This window comes from Drosophila arizonae, chromosome 5, assembly GCF_054131065.1.
Source record: "Drosophila arizonae isolate 15081-1271.41 chromosome 5, UAZ_ARI_1.0, whole genome shotgun sequence".
NCBI classification, from domain to species: domain Eukaryota; kingdom Metazoa; phylum Arthropoda; class Insecta; order Diptera; family Drosophilidae; genus Drosophila; species Drosophila arizonae.
The window spans coordinates 4,467,092-4,487,087 of NC_142925.1; the positions used below are offsets into that span (position 1 = coordinate 4,467,092).

Sequence of the window (19,996 nt, forward strand, 5' to 3'; positions counted from 1 at the left end):
CACTTTGCACTTTGCACTCACACACATGCGCGCACTCATGCACGCACACAGACACATTCACAGTTGGTCGTAAGCATTTTGATTGGCATAACCAGCAAAAGTTAGAATGCGGTCGAAAAGTTACCACAGCCGAGAAACACTGACTAAGAGGGTGAGACACAGAGATAGAGAGGGGGAGATGGAGAGAGAGAGAGAGAGACATAGACCGATGAGGTTGATGAAGCTGACGAAATCAAGGCTGAAACTATTGCACAGTGGTTCAATTTGTAGAGCAAGCTTACTTGAATGAAACAGAATAAAATAGATATATGTTTAAATATATATAATATATCTTCTTAATATTCAAAATGTTTTGTTTGCTGACTACTCTCATATAATATATCATATTGTATTGGTTATTGTTATAAGCAAGATATTAGACTGTAATGTTAAGTAAAATAAACCTAACTGATAGCTATGTTATGTTAGCCAACAGACATCTGTGTGCAGCCTAGCTCAGGATAACAGACCGAATTGTTCGTTAACACAAATGAGCAGCACTGCAATGGTATGTAACAGAACTACATAAACTATACATAAATGAAAGGAACAGCACAGCATTCATAACAGAGCTCATTAAAAGTGATCAAGCTGTTGACAAACTCTGTTACATTACTTTAACTAAAAGCATTTAACATTCAAGAGTTTTGCATTAAATGTTATAGTCATCTACTCTATCTGCCAACTGGCAGCAAATGGCCAGACGCAATGTTATTTAACAGAAGCAAACTTAGAGCTGAATTTAAACAAAAGCTGTTAAGCTGTTGCCAGTTTGTGCATTGCTGAGCCACTTGAAAACTTGTTGATGAACCTCACTCTTCACGTTCGAGCGACTAATTTGTGCCACTTAAATTGCAAATGTTGCCCATGGTGCACTAACCAAAGTCAAAGTTAGACTTAGCTTGTAAAAGCATTCATCATTCATGGTCTGAATTGCAAGCAATTTTCCCATTATCCCGCGCTCTCTCTCTCTCTCTCTCTCGCTCGCTGCCTCCCTCCCACTCATACTTTTTTGTTTGTGCAGCAAATTTAGTTGTACATAGACACACACACACACGCAGAATTCCTTACGTGGGTGTGTGTGTGTGTGTTGAAGTGCAGTAGATTATACAGTTAGCTGAGTGTCTGCCGTCAACGCGGCGCTGAAGTCAACTGAACCGTTTTAATTGCTGCATAAATATTTGTTTAAAATTAGCTCATTGTGCGCTGCTTTACAAAAAGGGGGGCGTGGCATGCCAATGTGTGTCTGTGTGTGTCTCTCTCTCTCTCTCTCTCGCTCTCTTTTGCGGGTGTCGTTGTGAGGCAGTCAATTATATAATTTATTTATCTATAATTAGTAAGCAGTCGCTCGCTGACTTTGCAAGCAACTACCTTTCTCTCTATCTCTTTCTCTCTCCCGCTCTCTTTCTGTATCTGCTACTGCTGCTGTTGCTGTTGCTGTTGCTGTTGCTGCTGCTGTTGCGGCTGTTTCTATTGCTGCTTATTGAATTGCAGCTTGCCTTTAAGCCGCTTTTGTCTGGCTTTTGTGGCCATATCACTGGCTCGCCCTCCTTCTAGTCCTTGCTGTCTCTTTTTCTCCACCTATTAATGCTGCAGCTCATTTATTTATGGCCATACTTGAGCACAAACTCTTCTGCCTGGTTATCGCAATGCCATTCAAGCAACCGTTTACCGCACTCAATAGGCATTGCGATGCAACTGCCTAGCCAGCCACGCCCACTCCACACAGCTCTGTTATCTTTCAGCTTGGCCCTTAAATCAGCTGTGTGCTGCAGCAATTTGGGCCTGCCACCTGCCACCTGCCACACAGCTCTTGGGGCCTCAACCCACATTACTTAGGGCTCTGCAAAAATTAATTTCAGCTTAGTTTGCACACACACACACACACAGGCATACTCGCTCGCTCATAGTCAATCTAGTTTGCCTAAAAGCCCAACCACATGCCCTGTTTGGCAACTACAGCAACAACAACTACTACAACAGCAACAACAACTCCATCCGTTTCGCCTTGTATAACCGCAACGAGTTTTGAAATTTTGCAAATTTATCGAGCTGAACAAGTTTGTCTCTGTCGAAAATTTGTAAATTTTTTCCATTAGTTAATTGTGTTATGCATAAATCAAGCAACAAAAACAAAGAATTTATAATCGAACAGTAGTTAATTGTTTTACCTCTTCAACTGCAACAAAATTACATAAATTTAAAGCCTTAGGGCCTTAAATCCCATTTACATATTCATCTCTGTTCAATTAAGCTCCATGCTAAGAGCAAGCAGGCGAGAGCATTATTATGCTGGCCCTGAAAAGTATGCTACGAAAATTCGGAGAACGGAAATCGACAATTGATATTGCAGGTGTAATAATAAGGAATATATATGGAAAAAATAATAAATTTAGCATAAGCTTGTCGCTGAGAAGTGCGTTATCAAAAATTCTGATGAAAATGGAATCGATTTACATGCATATTGACTAATTGTAATGCAAAAGGAAAGCAACGTATTGAAAGTTTATTTATTTTATTTTTTTCTTTTTTTGAAAAAATTTAAATACCATGCGAGCATCATCTGAACAGATTAATTAGCTAAAGAGAAATCATATTGAAGACGCAACTTTAGGGATATAGAGAGTGGAGGCGAGAGAGAGAGTGAGTGAGAGAATGAGAATGAGAGAGAGAGAGAGAGTAGATAACAGAGAGAAAGAGAGTAGACGACAGAGAGAAAGAGAGTAGACGAAAGTGAGAAAGAATAGACGAAAGAGATAGAAGTGACAGAGAGAGAAGTGAAAGAAAAAGAGAGAAGAATTACGAGAGAAGGAAGGGCTATAGGACGAGAATGGTAGAGAAAGAGAGAAAGAACGAGAAACGAAAAGAGAAAGATAGAGTAAGGATTGCGTTAAGTTACGATTGGGAGCATGAAAGACGTGAAGGAAGGAGCTCGACAATATGTTTTTTTTTTTTTTTTTTGCTTTTGGACACAAAGCAATAATAAATAAATGGTTTTTGAAAACAACACAAGAGTCGTGGAAAACTTTGACCCAAGCACGAGTATAAATTAAATACAGCAATCTCAAGCAAAATCTGAAAATACTAAATAACAACAACAGAAGTAATATATTTTCATATTTTCAAATAAAAGTGATTTCCATATGTCTACAGCTGTAAAGCGAGACTCGAAAAAGTTGACAGAAGTCAAGACAGACAAGTAGATCCTGCACTTTCTATGCATAGCATATTAATATGCATTGCATAATAAACAAAAGCGCTTTGCCCCCAAAAACTCTGCAGAGCTGGCTGCAAGTTCTTAGTCTTAACAGAATTCAATTGCGCAACGCATGCAATGCCATTTCATTAAGCCCACACACACACACACACACATACAGTCAACATGGAAAGTGCGTTAATGTAATGAAGTTTTTGAGTCAAATAATTTGGTACAACTGCGGAATAGTGTTGCCATGGCATTGCAGGGTTGTCGCCTGCTGTGAGTGTGTGTGTGTGTCATCGTTTAGCTGCTGTTTGCATAGCTCTTGCTCAGCACGCGATTAAGTTGAAAATTTACACAGACGACGACGCGGCGATTGTTGTAAGCACTAGAGTGGGGCCAGAGTGGGGCCAGAGTGCGCGTTAATGCTGAAATTTGCACTTTTTACCCCCCAAAAACAACAACACAGAAACATACATAGGGCGCAAAAGAGAGCGACAGAGAGAGGTAGAGTGAGTGGAATGATGGAGGTGTGGTAAAACTACAGTTGACTTGTGGGCGTGGCCAAGGGGGCCTTGTTGACGCCAGACACGAGCAGCATAAGTAAACAAGTTTAGTATAATCAACGTTGCACATATAAAAAAAAAAATGAACCAGAAGACGAAGAAGTGTTGCATGCATATCCGCTTACATGACACAAAGCATACAGCAACAACAACACAAACACACACACACACACACACACACATAATGTGTATATGTTTTTATTAGTATGCTGTTGCTGTTGCTGCATTTGGGGGGCTACTTGAGCGTTTGTATAGGAATGTGGAGCTCACAGCGTCCATAAAACCATATTACCTCTGATTTAAGCTAACACAAACACAAACAAACACACACACACACACACACTCATACACACAAACACAGACAGTACACGTGTCTGCTCATCAACGTTGCAGTCATATGGCATATGCTCAGGTGAGCCGCCTGGCGCCTTTGTGCCGCAGCAGAGGCAGAGGCAGAGGCAGAGGCAGCAGCTCATTGAATGTTTTCTTATACTCTTAAGCACTGAGAGTACTTCAAGTTTATAACACAATGTGGCGGGCAACATAAACAGTTTATGTAACGATTGCGATCTCTCTGCTGTAGTGCACTTCAGTTCAACTAAATGACTTTTCTATATAACCTGAGTACATCGAGTGAAGCAGAAAAACTTCAAAACATCTCAATGTTAGTGCGTTTCAATTTATTCTAATGTATAATTTGTTCTAGTAGCTCTCTTATTTGAGTCTCTGAACAAGGACAATGGAGGGTAGGAGGATGTATACTCGCATTTCAAGTTAATATAAATGGGTTAGGCATAGTTCTGTAAGTTCTTATTTATAAATAGTTTACATTGTCTAAAAATTATATTTTAAGTACAATCGAGTCTTGATAATTTATACCCCGGTAAATCGAAAATCGCGATTATTAAATAAAAATAATAATAATTCTATCCCCTTGAAATAAAATTCATTCTCGATAATTTTAATTTCCCCTTGCCATCTCGAATTATCGGAACCCGATAATGTAATTATTAAAATGATAAATTTATTAATATACATTTTTATTTATAATATATTGTATTTATAATATTTAGCATAAAGAGTCAAATAACAATTTTAAAATTTTTCATTGACAAAAAAAAAAATAATAATAATAAAAATAAAATAAATAAATAAAAATATGGTTCCAGTAAATAAATAAACAAACAAAAATAAATATTATATGTGTATTATATGTTTTATATTTGATATATGATTATATGTATTATATTTAATATTTGATGTGTTAAGCAAAAGGCGTTTACTATGTATAAATAACAGTTTCGATCTGCATCAGGTATGCATATATATATCTATATATATATTATATATATATATATATAAACATCACAGCTCTAGCTCAACAGCTTTCAGCTACAGAAGCTCAATTCAATTCAAAATTATTCAATATTTGCCACATCTTTAGGGTATTTCATTTGCAGCACACACACACGCACACAGACACACACACACACACTCGCACGCACACAGAGGTAGAGATAACTCTTTGCTGCTTGTTACATATTAATTTTTTATTGAATGATGCTGTTTTACTCACTCTATGGCTCTATTGCTGGCTCTGTCGGTCGCTGCTGCTGCAGAGCGCTGTGGGGCAACTTTATTCAATTTCTGCGTTGCTCATGTGGAAACACGTTTACAGTGCAGGTGTATGTGGGTGTATGTACGTGTGTGTGTGTGGGCTAACTGACAAGCGCTGCCGTGTAAAATGGCCAACAAATTGCATGTACTTAGAAAGGCCACAAGCAGCAGCAGCTACAACAGCAACAACAGCAACAACAACAGCAACAAATGGGCAACATCAAGTAAAACATTTTGGTAGTTGTTTAAAACCCGTCGAGGCGAGACAACCGCAGACAGCCACACTCATACACACACACACACATCGGCACACCTATAAAGGTGTGTGTTTGTCTTTTTATAGTCGAGGCGGCAACAGGCACATAAAATCCAACACGACAAAGGCTACAAAAGGACACGCAGCATGAAAATAAACAAAGCCACAAAACGACAAACGATTTGCAACATATTTCTTTTGTTGTTGTTGTTGTTGTTGTTGTTGCTGTTGTTGCTCACTGTGCTCTTCTCTTTGCTTTCTGTATTTGGCGCTCAACGTGGGTCGCTGTCAAAAACTGCTCAAACTGGGGCAGCTGCCTACAACCAAGCCCCAGCCCAAAACAATTTTTTATTTTATTCTGTTTTTTTGCATAAAATATCAATTTCATATGCAAACGCCGGATATGAGCAAAAGTTTACAAAATTTGTTAACTAAAAAAAAAAAAAATATGCGAAACTTAATGAAATTGAAATCTTTGGCAATGCTGATTACAGCAAATACAGCCAACTACCACACCCCACGCCCCATGCCCCATGCCACATGCCACTCGCCCGCGGGGCAAGTTTATATAAATTGTTTAATAAGTTTTGTATTTGTGGCCCAAACAGGACATTCGTCTCGGCCCAGGACATGCGTCAGGTTTTATTACTTCGCCTGAGCCCAAAGCGCGCTCTGATTAATGTGGTTCTGGCGCTTCCACTGCGCTGGTGGTTGGGATTGAGGTTATGGTGGTTGTGATGGAGCGGCTGGTGCTCCAGCCGCCTGGGGCACATTTTGCCAGCCCACACGACCCTATACATATATATACACAAATCTGTTCACTCTTATCTAGAGCCGGACCAGGGCGTGGCTCATGCAAATTATGGCTAAAAAATAAGAATAATTGAAGGCATTTAAGTTGACATTAAGCCGTCGCCCGTAAAACAAAATGACAAAAAGGTTTCAAGACAAAGAAAATTATTTTGCGCCTTGGCCGGCGATTGTAAACGCATTAACCCCAAATGGAACAGAGATTGGGTCGAATTTTGGGGGTTCTCTCTACTATTTGGCTCTACTTGTTGATTTCACTTTGTCTGGCCATGCAAATTGAATTATGCAGGCGAAATGAATGGCGACAGCCGTTGCCGATGAAATGCGCTTGGGGAGCTTAGTCTTTGACACACGCACACACAAGCACATAACACATACACTTGCATAAATGGCACACTCGCACACTTAATACAGCAGCTTGCAGCTTGACCTCGATCGCAGGACACGCTTAATTGCCAACTAATAGGTTTTTCGTGTTGTGCAAAATTATCGCAAATACAAAAACCTTTCGAGGCAATGAGAGGCTACAGAGAAGCTGTAGTAAAGCAGAGACAGAGAGATGAGCGAAAGTAATAGACTAGCAGATACTCTACGAGAAATGTAGGGATAAACTTCTGTCTAGGAAGAAGATTTGAGTGGATGGTTTCAGGCAGCTTTTCTTAAGTTTTATTATAGATTTAGATAAGATTAGTGATAGACTATCAGTTATCCTATATAAGATATATCGAATACAGTTTCATATAGATATCTGTAATGCCTAAGCAATCATATTTGAGCAAATCAAAGTGTTCAACAAACAGATATGATAGACTAATAGATCATATTATTACTCTGTAAAAACCAAAGAGCCATCAGCATTGTTGTTCTCATTTGAGCTAGTAAAAGTGATAATCAAACAGATAGTATAAGACTAATAGATACTCCATATAGCCAAGAATCAACAGTCAAGCAATTAATCAAGTGAAGGAGCAATTCACAAGTCCACATATTAATGCAAGTAACAGTATTAGAATGGGTTATCTTATGTAGCACAAATATGGGTGATTTATTGAGAACGAATTTTTTTTTCAAGGGGATATCATTTTTTCGATTTATCGCGATTTGCGATTTATCGGGATACGAATTATCGAGACTCGACTATAATGAATTATTGTAAAAGTATGCAAGAGTTGCTTTCGTATTGACAACAGGCTCTTACAATTACAAAGAACATCTATCCCACCCAATTCCCACATCGATCTACACTACCTTAAACTGCAATTTACAGGGTATGCTACAGTGACAGCTTCTGTAAAAGTCTAAAATTGAGCTGCTTATCGCTTATCGGCTGGAACTGCAACGGCAGCAACTGCTGCAGCAGCAGCAACTGTTGCCGTTGGCAATCGCAGCCCAATGCCAATGACTGCCTATATCTGTGTCAAGGATATATACATATATATGTATATATAAGAAGGGCAGCATCTCTCTAGTTGGGTCTGCTGGGAGCTGAGCCTGGCTGGAATGTGGCAAATAAAACAACTGGCCTGCAAATGATGGCCAACAGTAAAGTTTTCGCTTCGTAATTGTTAATTAAAATAATGCAAAATCTGCCCGCCAGCTGTGCTTATGCTCACTGCCACGCCCACACACAAACAGCAGAACGAGAGAGAGAGAGAGAGAGAGAGAGAGAGAGAGAGAGAGAGAGGGAGAGAGGAAAAATCAAATACTATTATGTTCAGGAAATTCCAATCAAATCGCACACTTGTGTATTATCGTAAGCATATCACGTTTTCCATTTAACAGCCAGCCATAAATATTTCAAGCACAATTTAAGGGGCGTTAACATCTCGAATAGGTTAACCTAAAAACCGCCAACGCCCCCCACGGACACGCCTCCTTTACTGCCATGCCTTAAGCCTTAAGTCTGACCCGTGCATAAGTTTTGCCTCAATTCGGAGCGTAGAAATTGTATTCAGAATTTATTCAGAATTTACCTACAAACACTTTCCTTGCTCTGACAGCCACTGTCAAAAATCTAACAGGAATATCTGGAAAATGAGTTTTCTGCAAAAGCAAGTCAAATAAATCTGGCGCACTCTAACGAGTTGCCTCTGAGATGCCAATTTTAATTCACAGCAGCTCAAAGCAGACAAATATTGCAAATATTTTCATGTTTATGGTTGAAGGCGAGTGAGAAAAGTCTTTGAAGACTGCGAGAGTTGTCCTTATTATATTAGATTGTTTGATAGAAGTACTAAAAAGTAAAGGAAAAATACTTAAGACATGATAATATTTGTAGCTTCTTCTTCTTCTTTACATGTAATACTCCTTTCCCACAAGACCTCACAATTTCTCTTGAAAAATTCCGATCCATACTTATTAAAAATTCTGTTTGACATTTAAAATGTTCAATTATGCAATTTTATAATATATTTTTTGTAAAATGTATTGCTAACCCTTTATCATTTATATCAATATTGAGTCGCCTCAATAAAGTTCAAACTTTTCTTTAACTTTGATTGTTAAAAACTTCACAATCTTTAATCTGCATTTGGCATGTATTTCTCTCTCACTCTCTCTCTCTCTCTCCCCTGCCCACTCTAATCTCGATTCTAATAAGCTCTTTTAAGTTTATCTTATCTTTTGAGTTGTCTCCCTCATTTGCCCAGAATATTCTGCGGCTCTGTCTGCTTATAAGTTCTATTCTCTGCCATTGTTTGTCTTTTGAAAATTCTCCTCCAGCTCGCTGCGAGCCGCAGCTCAGTAATTGTTTTCTCCGCAATATTAACTTTTGCTACAATTCAATCAATAAATCATGAGAATTTAATTGAATTAACTAAAACTTTGAAGCCGAACATGCTTAAATGACTTCAGTCGAAGTCCTTAATATTGCCTTCTCGAATGCGAATACCCTTTTATGATTCATTTCACATTTATTTATATTCAACAATCGATTCAATTTTGAGCTTTACATAAATATAATTCATTCATTTATTGTACATAGCTTACAAAACCTAAATCAATTCCCATTTTACAATACAATTATATCCCTTAACCTCTTTCATTTGCCATGCACGAATTGAATATTAATTTTGTAAAATTAGTAAATTTCCATGAACATGAAATACGCATTAGTTAAGCATCCCAACAATTGCAATTGAGCCACACTTAAATGGCTTCTATAAACTCATTTTTACTGCCAGCAAAGGAAGCAAAGAACGGCTATATACATTTATTACCTTTAACTAACAAGGCTAAGACCTAATTGCCAGCCACGTTTTAGTTGGGTTCAGTCAAATTAAGCACTAATTTGCTCGAATTGCATACAATTTATGCCAAAACACAGTTTTGTGCTTAAGATACCCTGTAGCTGTGAGGAGGGGGCATGCAGGTCTCTTAATTAAGTAAATTTATGTGAAAGATATTTGACAGAGTTTTTTGTAGTTGTTGTTGGGAAGCTATTGTTAATAAAACTAGAAGTTTAAGTGGCATAATTCACAATAGTAACTGTCTTTATTTGCCATTTAGTGTTTTTACAGGGTATTAACTTGGAAATTACTTTTCTAAGGTACTAGAAACACAAGCAAAAGTCAGTCTCTATGTGGGGTTTATTTTGGTCTCTCTTACATACTTCTTACATACTTTCTGGTATTGCTCTCTCTTTCTCTTTCATCTCGGGAGTTTTCCCCAATCATTGCATATTTCTACCAGGTTTTTACTAGTTCTTCCTCACACTATAAATTTCCTTTGATTATAGGAAAAGATAAAAGCAACTGCCTCAGGCGAGTTTTCCATGGCTGTACAGAGTACAGGGTATTTATTAGTTGGTCTTATCGCTTGTCATTTACCATAGTTATGTGGGAAGCTAGTTACTGTCTCGTTTATTCTGCTTATGGCGCACGCTGCAACAAATTTTTTGTTTTTTTTTTTTTTTTTTTTTTTGTTTGGTTTGGTTTGGGTGGCAGTTGCAAAAAATTGAAATTCATGGGGTCTGCCCGTAAAATAGGCAAACGTGCTCATGCATGCGTTGCTCTCAGAGGCAGCGCAGCGGAATTTGTAAGCTAAAAGTATGCAACAAGAGTAGCAACAGCAACAACAGCAACAACAACAACAAGGACAATAACAAGGACTACAAATAAGACAGCAAACAGGTAAAAGCTATGTGCGCTTTAGCCATTAGCCTGCGGCTCCAGCTGGCTTGGTTCGGCTCGGTTGGGTTGGCCTGGGTTCGGCTGGGTTTGACTTGGCTCTGGCTTTGGCTTATGCTTATGGATGATGGTCGCGTGGACGATGGCAGCAGGTGAGCTACCCATATCTTCGTTTATGGCATGCGGCCGGAATTTGCCCTGCGTCAGTTTTGTGGAATTTTACGTGTTGCGGAATTTTTAGTAACCAACTCTCTGTTCAGATTTTAGTCACTCGAAGCGAACGGCATCAAACAGTAGAAAGAGAAACATGCAATGTCAAACAAAGTCCAACTCTAGCCGTTGACAGCCTGTATTTCTGTGTGTGTATATATCCCATCTGTATGTGTGTGTATGTGGGAGTGGGTGTGGGTGTGTGTGTATGCTGGAATTTTATTATTAAATTGCAAACATTTGTATATATGCATTGAATTTCTGCTGAAGTCCGTCGAACAGTCATTTGCTCTGGATAACAATGGATTATATAATGGCATAACAAGCAGCTTTTTTCCACGGCATTTGGCTTACAATGAATTATGTAGTCACATAGCAGGCTGCTTTTGTCATTTGTTTTAGTTGATTTACGTTTGAGCTTGGGCTTAGGCCGTCTCGACACAGGTGCAAAAAATAAATAGCTGTTGATTAATATTGGTTGACCACGCCCCATTACACAAGCAAATATTTGAGCATTTACAGTCAGCAGAAAATGTTGCAAATGCTGCGACCAAAGATAAAAGCTGAAAATATTCACAATAAACACACACACACACACGTGCACAAAACTAGGAGTGTGCATGTGTGTCTGTGTGTGTGTGTGTGTGTGCTAAAAAATTGAACAAAAAATGTAAACCGCAGAAAACAGGAGCAACAGGAATAGAAGCAACAGATTTTTTCATTGCGGTTCGCTGAGCACATAATAATTCCATCAACAGCAATAAAAACAACAACAACAACAACAGCAGCAACAGTAACAGTAACAGTAAAAACAGCAACAACAAATGACGCTAGCATAGCGTTTAGCACAGAGAGCAAGAGATAACGGTAGCAGCAGTAGTGGCAACAGTAGCATTACCAGCGACGTTAGCGTCAACGTCAGCGTCAGCGCCAACTTCAACGCTAACGGCACTTTTCCATATCTACAGCTGCACTGTGTGTGCTTTTGGTCAGCAGTTTACCGTGGGCAAAATACACGCATAAATGAATGAAAAAGAAACAAAAAATGGGGCACAAAAGTTTCATAAATCCAGCAAATTGAAAATGTGGAACAAAAGAGAAGTATGGCACAAGCACAAAAGGAGAAATGCAAACATCAACTGCTGCATTAAGTCTAACAATTATACTGCGCCGTTAACATAGTCACTGTTAAGAGCGTGAGCTTAAAATGTTAGCGGTTAGCATAGTTGCAGCTGTTAAGCTGTTATGTTAAGGTATATGAGTCTTAACATGACATGTAAATTGAAATGAGCTGCAAAATGAATTAATATTGACTTAAAATGTCATATTAATTTATATATAAAAAATAAATAAATAAACAAAAACATATATACTTATATTACAATAATAAAAAATACATAACAAATTACAAATAAATCTTTTAAGCATGTTAATGAATATAAATTCAAAGAAATGTATGTTAAAATAATATATTAGAAAAAGATCTACAACACTTAAAAGTACAAATTGTTAACAAGTATAAATAAAATTAAAGCTGCTGAGTTTTAAAATAAAATATATATAATACATAAACAGTAAATAAATTGCCTGCCAACAGAAATGTTCTTGGGTTTATTTAGGTTTATAGCAAATGATATTCTACGAGCTATACACTTAAGTCATACAAATAGAATCGCTTTATAAATGTAACAGAAACCCATTTTTATGCTTAACAAAACACATATATCAACCATTGTGCTATCACAGAGAAACTAAACTGGACGACAGGGCGTATGAGTAATGGCCGCACGCCAACCAGCTAAGTGGCAAGGGCGCTGATGATGATGCCGTGGCTGCTGTTGCCCGGCTGCTGCCTTGAAGCGTTGCTACGCTTCGTTTAATTTTTGGGGGCAATACGTTGAAAATTTTAATAGATATAAATATATATATATACATACATATATTTCACTTTTTTATTTACATGTTTTTTTTTTTAATATTTTGGTTTATTTAACTTGTTGCCATCAAGTTGGAAATTAAATAAATTACTTCGTCTCACTTGCCCGAATTACCTACGCATAAAAATATGCTACGATTAATTTTATATCTACATGCCTAAATCTGTGTGTGCGTGTGTGTGCGTGTGTGTGTGTATCTGCATGTAAACATTCATTTTTATATGTATGTGACGCGCGCCCGCCCAACTTTCAGACTGCGACGGCTGGGGGCGGGGCCGTGACTGAAACTTTTCTAATTAAAAATGTATGGCGTGCAGAGTTAATGGGCATTTGGGGCGGCCTTAGATGTTATTTCCTCTTTACATTTACATTTGTTGCTGCTTTTTTTCAAATAGAAATTACATTAATTAATTTCGAAATAATTTCAATGCATAAATTATCATAAATAAATATTGCGCAAAATTACAATAACACTTAACATTATATATGCTTAGCATGGCATAGAACGAGCGCCTTAAGCTGACTAATTAACAGAGCTATTCAATTTGCGGTCTTAATCAACTGGAAATTTTATAGCTGCCAGCCACTTGAGCTGAGCAGGAGTGGAAATGACCACAACTTAAGCGCAGCGATTGAAACGATAAATCAAGTGCAGCTCAAAGTTGAATTGGCTGCACAAGTTTGCAACGAAAACAATGAGCGATGCCTGGGCTGAGAGTGTGCGCCTTTAAGATATCCTGGAATATGCGCTGAACAATCTAGAAGTAGCTGCAGAGGTATAGCCAAATAACAGATACCCGGAAGCCTTTGCTTGAGTATATTTACAAGGACTAGATCTGACTCTAGAAACTTTTAAGCTTAAGTAGTTATTTGTTAATTATTTAATATATTAACTCTGATATAAAGATTGTTGATTATTAGAAAAGAAACATCTGGACTGCTTCTGATATATGTATTTAATGGTCTATATATGTAGCTTTCCATGTAAAGTTTATGTACGATTTCAAGCTTTGGCCTTTTGAAAGTTTACACTTAGAGATAGATTTACAGCTCGACACAGGAGGCTCTGGCTACATTTACTTGACTTTTATAGCTATTAAAATACATTTCAACTTTATTTTTAAACTTGCAAACATTTTCAACTGTCACTAACATAGATTAATACAGAACCAATATACCCCCATCCATATACTTCAACTGAGTCTAGAGTTTCTTGACAAGTCTGCAAGTGAAATATCAATGGAAACGTTCGCCACTTGGGTTTTTGCTCTTAAATAAACTATAAAATACAGCAGTTGCTGAAACAACATTTAAGTATATTAGAGTTCGATTTGAAAATATAAGCAATATATATATAAAATATGGCGTGGCGGAAGATATTTGAAATTTAACTTCAACAACAAATCTAGCGCATATTTTGTACATGAAAATATTTACGACCTGTAATATTTTCTGGAGCACAAAGCGCAACCTTTAAAAAAATAATTGAAAACAAAGAATTTTTAGGAAAATATTCAGACTTAAATTCTTGACTGTAAAAACTAAACTTACAAACGGACTTCGCAGAGAAAATTCCTAGCATAAACAGTTGACTTGAAACACACTTCAAAGTCAACAGAAACATAATAAATAAATCGTTTGTTGGCTGACTATACGTTATATTCCTTCCCGCAGCCACTGTGATTGACTGTTGACTCAGTTAAGGGAGCTTCAGCTTGAATGTCTGCACAATCTTAGCATAATTGCAGCCACTTGGCAAACATCCAAATTGCGTTGTTTTCTCCCGTTTTGCAGCAAATCGTTTCCTTAATTGGCAACAGCCACTGATTTATGCTGAAGACATATTTATACATATATATTTATATATGTGAGTAGTCATACAATATGTATGTATATATCTGGTTCAATCTATTTTAAATGTAAATTTGCTCAACGAACTGGCAACAGCTGAGCTGTGCTCAGAGAGCTGCCAACTAGAAAGTCCAGACCCTTTTCGGTTATACGACTTTCAGGGGAAAGCTATTTTCTATTGTCTGCCATGATATATGCATATAAGCACATATAAATTATTATGCCGCACACACATCTACTTATCTATGCGAATGTTAAATGCATAGCAAAAAAAGAGAACCCAACGTGCCAGCCAGCTGCTTTAAAAACTATTTCTGTGTTAGATATTCCAATCTAGCTGGAAATAAGCTTAAAGCATTGAAATCTCCGACAATGGACAATGTAAAATCTTTTCACATTTGACTATTCAATGTTTGATAGAAATGGAAATTCATTCAGCATTATAACATTTTTTCAACAGCACAAAATCACAAACAATTCGATATAAAGCGGATTTAATTTTTATACCCTGAACCCATTGAAAATGGGAAATCAGGGTATAATGGTTTTGTGAAAAAGTATGTAACGGGCAGAAGGAGGCGTGGCAGACCCCACAAAGTATATATATTCTTGATCAGGGCGACGAGCTGAGTCGATATAGCCCTGTCCGTCTGTCCGTCCGTCCGTCCGTCCGTCCGTCCGTCCGTCCGTCCGTCCGTCCGTCCGTCCGTCCGTCCGTCCGTCCGTCCGTCCGTCCGTATGAGTGCGTCGATCTCAGAAGTTATAAGAGCTAGAGAGCTGAAATTTGGCATGCATACTCGTGAGTACCATACGCAGTACGAGTTTGCTTTATTTTTTCGATAATTCGTCCGATAACTTTTTTATCGAGAATAATCGAAAAATTGATTTTGTTTTTTTAGCCTAATTTGAACATTTTTGGAGATGGAGTCTTCAAATTTGCGTTGTATATAAAGGTAATCGATACAAAGATTTTGTAATTTACAGATTTTGGATACCACGCCCCCTTCTCCCCCAATTTGTAAAAAACGCATTTCAAGTACTAGAGACTTGGGCTTTGGAATGTGCACACATATTTACCATATGATTACGCTCTAAAAGTTTCATTAAGATCGTATGTCTACAAAAGAAGTTATTCAACAAATAAATTCTCATAATATTACCTACACTGCAGCCCAAGCGCAGTCGCTGCTTACTGCGCAGTTAGCAGAGCGCAGGCTTATGCGTGCGTGTGGATGCATGTGTATGTATGTGTGCATAAAAGAAGTACAGAATGAATAGAATATCAGCTTGGAGGGTTCAGGGTATCTCCTAGTCGAGCAGTCTCGACTGGAGCTTTCTTACTTGTTTTCTTTTTTTTCTTGTATAGAATTCAAATTTCTTTATCACTCATCAATTCACAATTTAAAGAAGATATAGGCAAACGAAGGCCAGCTTACTTGATGGATGGGAATGTTAAGTGAATTTAACATAGGTTACTAAACTGTTACTAAACTTAACATTCGCAATAAGAACTATGTTAAGGCCAATAACAGTGATAAGGTACTTAGTTAAAAAAAGCAGTTTAACATAGAGATTATTATCTGAATCTTCGCAGTTTAGCATAGAGCACACATATTGTTTATTTTAGACTATGTATATTCCTTCAATTATCAATTTTGTCATGTCAAGCTTGAACAAGTTTGAATGACAATTTATTTCATTGATGCTTTGACCCAAATTTATATGAATTTCTAAGAACTAAAATAAAAACTTATCCAGCAAATTATAATTTATTGAATTTTCTGAGCAGCTGTTCCACTCAGTGCCTCCCGCTGCCTACACTTGCAACACTGCTTCAATAAGGCTGATTTATGAATTTTCCTATTCAAAATATACTTTGACATTTCTATCAATTATATCTAGCAGCAAAATCTTTCTGCTTGCATTTAGTAAATGAATTTGCATAAAGACAGCTCAAACGGCTTTTAAGCCCAAGACTATTTATTATACTATATACATATTATATATACATTCACATAAGTCGGCCCCTCTCACACTTTACTTTACACATTGCATGGCTTGTATTTCTGTAAATTTGCATTTACTTTCAACAATATTTGCAATTTACTGTGAATAAACATTTGTTAATTGAATCGCACATCATTAACCAATTTGCACAGCTGAAATATCACAAATATTTGTCATTGTACATTTATATAATGGGCATAAATCATGTTGGTATGCAGACATAATGAATTTTTAAATATGTTTATGGATTCAGTTTACATTTCTGTTATATGCCTTTTATCTCCATTTTTTACCTATTCGCCTATTTGCAAATATTCGCTATATTTGGCTCGTAAGCTATGCATAATTAATTGTCAAGTATTTCAATTGAAGGTTTTATCCGCTGCCCCACAGCCACGCCCCCCGCTGCCATTATTGAACGAATGCCAAACAATTCGAAATGTGTGAAATGCGCGTTATTTGCTTTTCAAGTCTGCAAATCGACAGTAAATATATTTAGCGCTTAGCTTACAATCGGCATACAATGGGCTAAATGCCAACGATTTGTGACTAAAAGTTAGAGTGAGTTGGGATAATTAGCAAATTTAAACGAAATTGACATTTAATAGCGAAATTCTCTCATTTGAATAGCTGAAATGAGAAATGAAATGTGCGCACTATGTTAATATAGCAACAGCTGTTAAAGAATTGGTGCTGCTATATACGCAGCTGTTAGAGAGAGAGAGAGAAAGAGGGAGATAGGTGGAGAGAGTGAGAGAAATAGAATCGCCACAGACTGAGAGAATTACCAACAGTTAAACACTTTATATCTAACTCTACATTTGCATAATTTCCAATTGGCTTAGCAACTTAATATAGTAAAAATATTCAGCCTATAATGATGAGGGAGAATATCATAATTTATATATATATAAATCCTTTACACAGATACGACAAATCAATCTTCAACAAATTTACAGCCCATAATGCCGAGGAGTGCTATAAATAGACTGCTGTTAAGAAAATTCTGTTATGTCTAATGCCTGTTAAAAGACACAGACACTATCAGTCAATCGTGATGTCTGTCAAAGATAACAGCTGCAGCTGTTACTAACATTCTGCTCTCTGCTATCTCTATATCTTTTACAACGGTTTATTAATTACAACGGTTAATGCATTCCCCATAATGCATTCCCCACATATTTGCACACTGTTATAATTGCATATAAATATGTTTGTCTATGCATATAACTGTTTATTTGCACAGATAAGATCAACAGTATTGTAAGCATACAGCTTACAGTTATAAATATATTTTGCATATATTGATATAATAGATATTTGCATAATTTGCCACAGGAATCAAAGTCAGAGATATGAAACGCGCATAATTGAAGGCAAATAAAATTCGAGTCAATTTGCAACAGTTTGGCGAAACACAAATAATGCTAATGGCTAGATGATAGATAGTATAAAAGAATATAAGTTAGCTCTTTTTATTTTATTTTTTCTTTACTTACTTATTGTTGTAGAGAGTGGAGAATATTGGTTAAATTCGAATTCAAATAGAATACAAAATGTACAAATTGCATTGCTATGTGTGTGCAAAGGAGAAAATTCATTGTTAAATGAAAGTTGAAATTGCGTCTAAAAATGGCAATGGACCAAAAAGCTTTTAACTTGCAAAAAAAAAAGAAATCAAATAAAAAACGTATATATATATAAGTGAAAAATGATTTTGCATAGGAATTGTGTATGTGTATCTGCTGTGTGTGTGTGTGTAACAATGAGCATGAAATGCTATTTATATTGTGCAATATTTAAGTCAAGAAATGTAAAAGAAGAAACAACAAAAAAACAAAACAAAAAATTTTTGTAGAAAAGTGACGTGACGCATGACTTGGTGCAAATTTTCTTGAGTGTGTTAAGAGTGTGTGTGTGCGAGTGTACGACTGTGCGTGTGTGTGTATATATAGCATATATATGTATATATATATTTACTGTTGTACATTACAATTTTAGGTTCCATGCTTGATTTGTGCGTCTTCGTTGATTTCATTGGCTGCGCCTGCCAAACTCAATTCACGTTTTGTTTCGTTTCGCTTTTTGTTTCTTTTTTTTTGTTAATTATTTTGCTATCGATTTCGATAACAGTGTGATGTCGATGACGCCTTTTGATATGCTGCCCATTCAAGTTGCTGTTGCTGTTACATTCGAGCCGCTGTTGATATTTTATTACGAATTGAACGGCTGTTTTTTCGGCACTTCATTTCACAATTCAATTTTTTTGTTGCGTTATTTGTTTATTTTTGAATTTGGTTTGTTTGCTTGTTGTTTTTGTTGCTGTTTGTTGTATTTTTCCCAGTTCAGTCGAAACCGTTGAATTTATTTGATTTTCTGCTTCTCTTTATTTTGCGTGTGTTTGTTTGCTTGATTTTTTATGTTGTAATTAAGTTACAAAAATGTTTGATTTTTGGTGTTTTTGTTACTTCATTTTTATTTTAAGTTCAATTGAATTGATTTTGGTTTTTTGTTTTTGTTTTTGGTTTTGATATTATGTACTAATAAAATGCATGTAAGTCAGTCCGTCGTTTCACAAATTGTTTGCCGTTGAGCTGTAAATGTAATTTTTATACATACACATATAGAATAGTTATATTATATATGTGTATATGAAACTGTTGGACAGGCACTCAGAGCAAACCCCTCAGCAATTAGCAACAATTTAGCAACTCGATTGTTGCAGTTAGCCAAAGTTGCCTTAACAATTGCCACACACACACATTCTCTCACACTCACCCACTCACAAACCCACTAACACACAGTTTCCATTTGGCGTGGCTTATTGCTCGCTTCCTGCCTAGCTGTTGGCGTCTTTTGGTCTCTGTTGCAGCTGCATTTGCCACGCCTACCAAATTTCTCAAGCCATTAAGCACGCTTCACACACATGCAATTAGACTCACACACTCATACACACACAAACACACACACATATATTTCCACACATACATTCAAACGCACTGCACTTGATGCTCGGCCATTAAATTTTTGGTTTGTTTATTTGCTTTTGGGGCAACGTGAGATTTTTGGCTTGAGTTTCCTTCGAATGCGTATTTATTATTTTGCTCCTCGTCCAAGGCGTTCACAGCGCTCGGCGCTCAGAGGAAAAGACAACTTGATCACAGCATGGAAAATGTTCAACTGACCGAAGCGCGAGCCTGCTGCCACGCTTAGCCAAACGCTGTGGCAGCAGCAGCAGCAGCAGCAGCAGCGAGCAGCAGCAGCAGCAGAGGCCGTGGCAGCAACCGTTGGCTTTATCAGTTCGTCGTGCTCGTGCGGAGGCGCCACCTCGTATAAGCTCGTTTAGCTCGGGTTTCGGCTTCATTTCCTTTTTTTTT

General features: G+C 37.1%; 2 protein-coding genes across 24 annotated transcripts in view; both read right to left on the minus strand.

The window, feature by feature from the left end:
- Window positions 1–19,797, minus strand: part of LOC108616654 (uncharacterized) — a 63,599-nt gene extending 43,802 nt beyond the window's left edge. For 2 of the 6 annotated variants that reach the window (XM_089469846.1, XM_089469842.1), the window contains exons 1-3: window positions 19,608–19,797; window positions 18,613–19,213; window positions 18,119–18,192 (exon numbers count right to left, since the gene is read on the minus strand). The gene's annotated coding sequence lies outside the window, so the exon portion shown is untranslated. The other 4 variants (XM_089469845.1, XM_089469843.1, XM_089469841.1 and 1 more) reach the window with 3 other exon arrangements.
- LOC108616649 (uncharacterized) overlaps window positions 1–19,996 on the minus strand; it is a 106,773-nt gene that overhangs the window by 48,002 nt on the left and 38,775 nt on the right. The gene's annotated exons all lie outside the window — the stretch shown is intronic.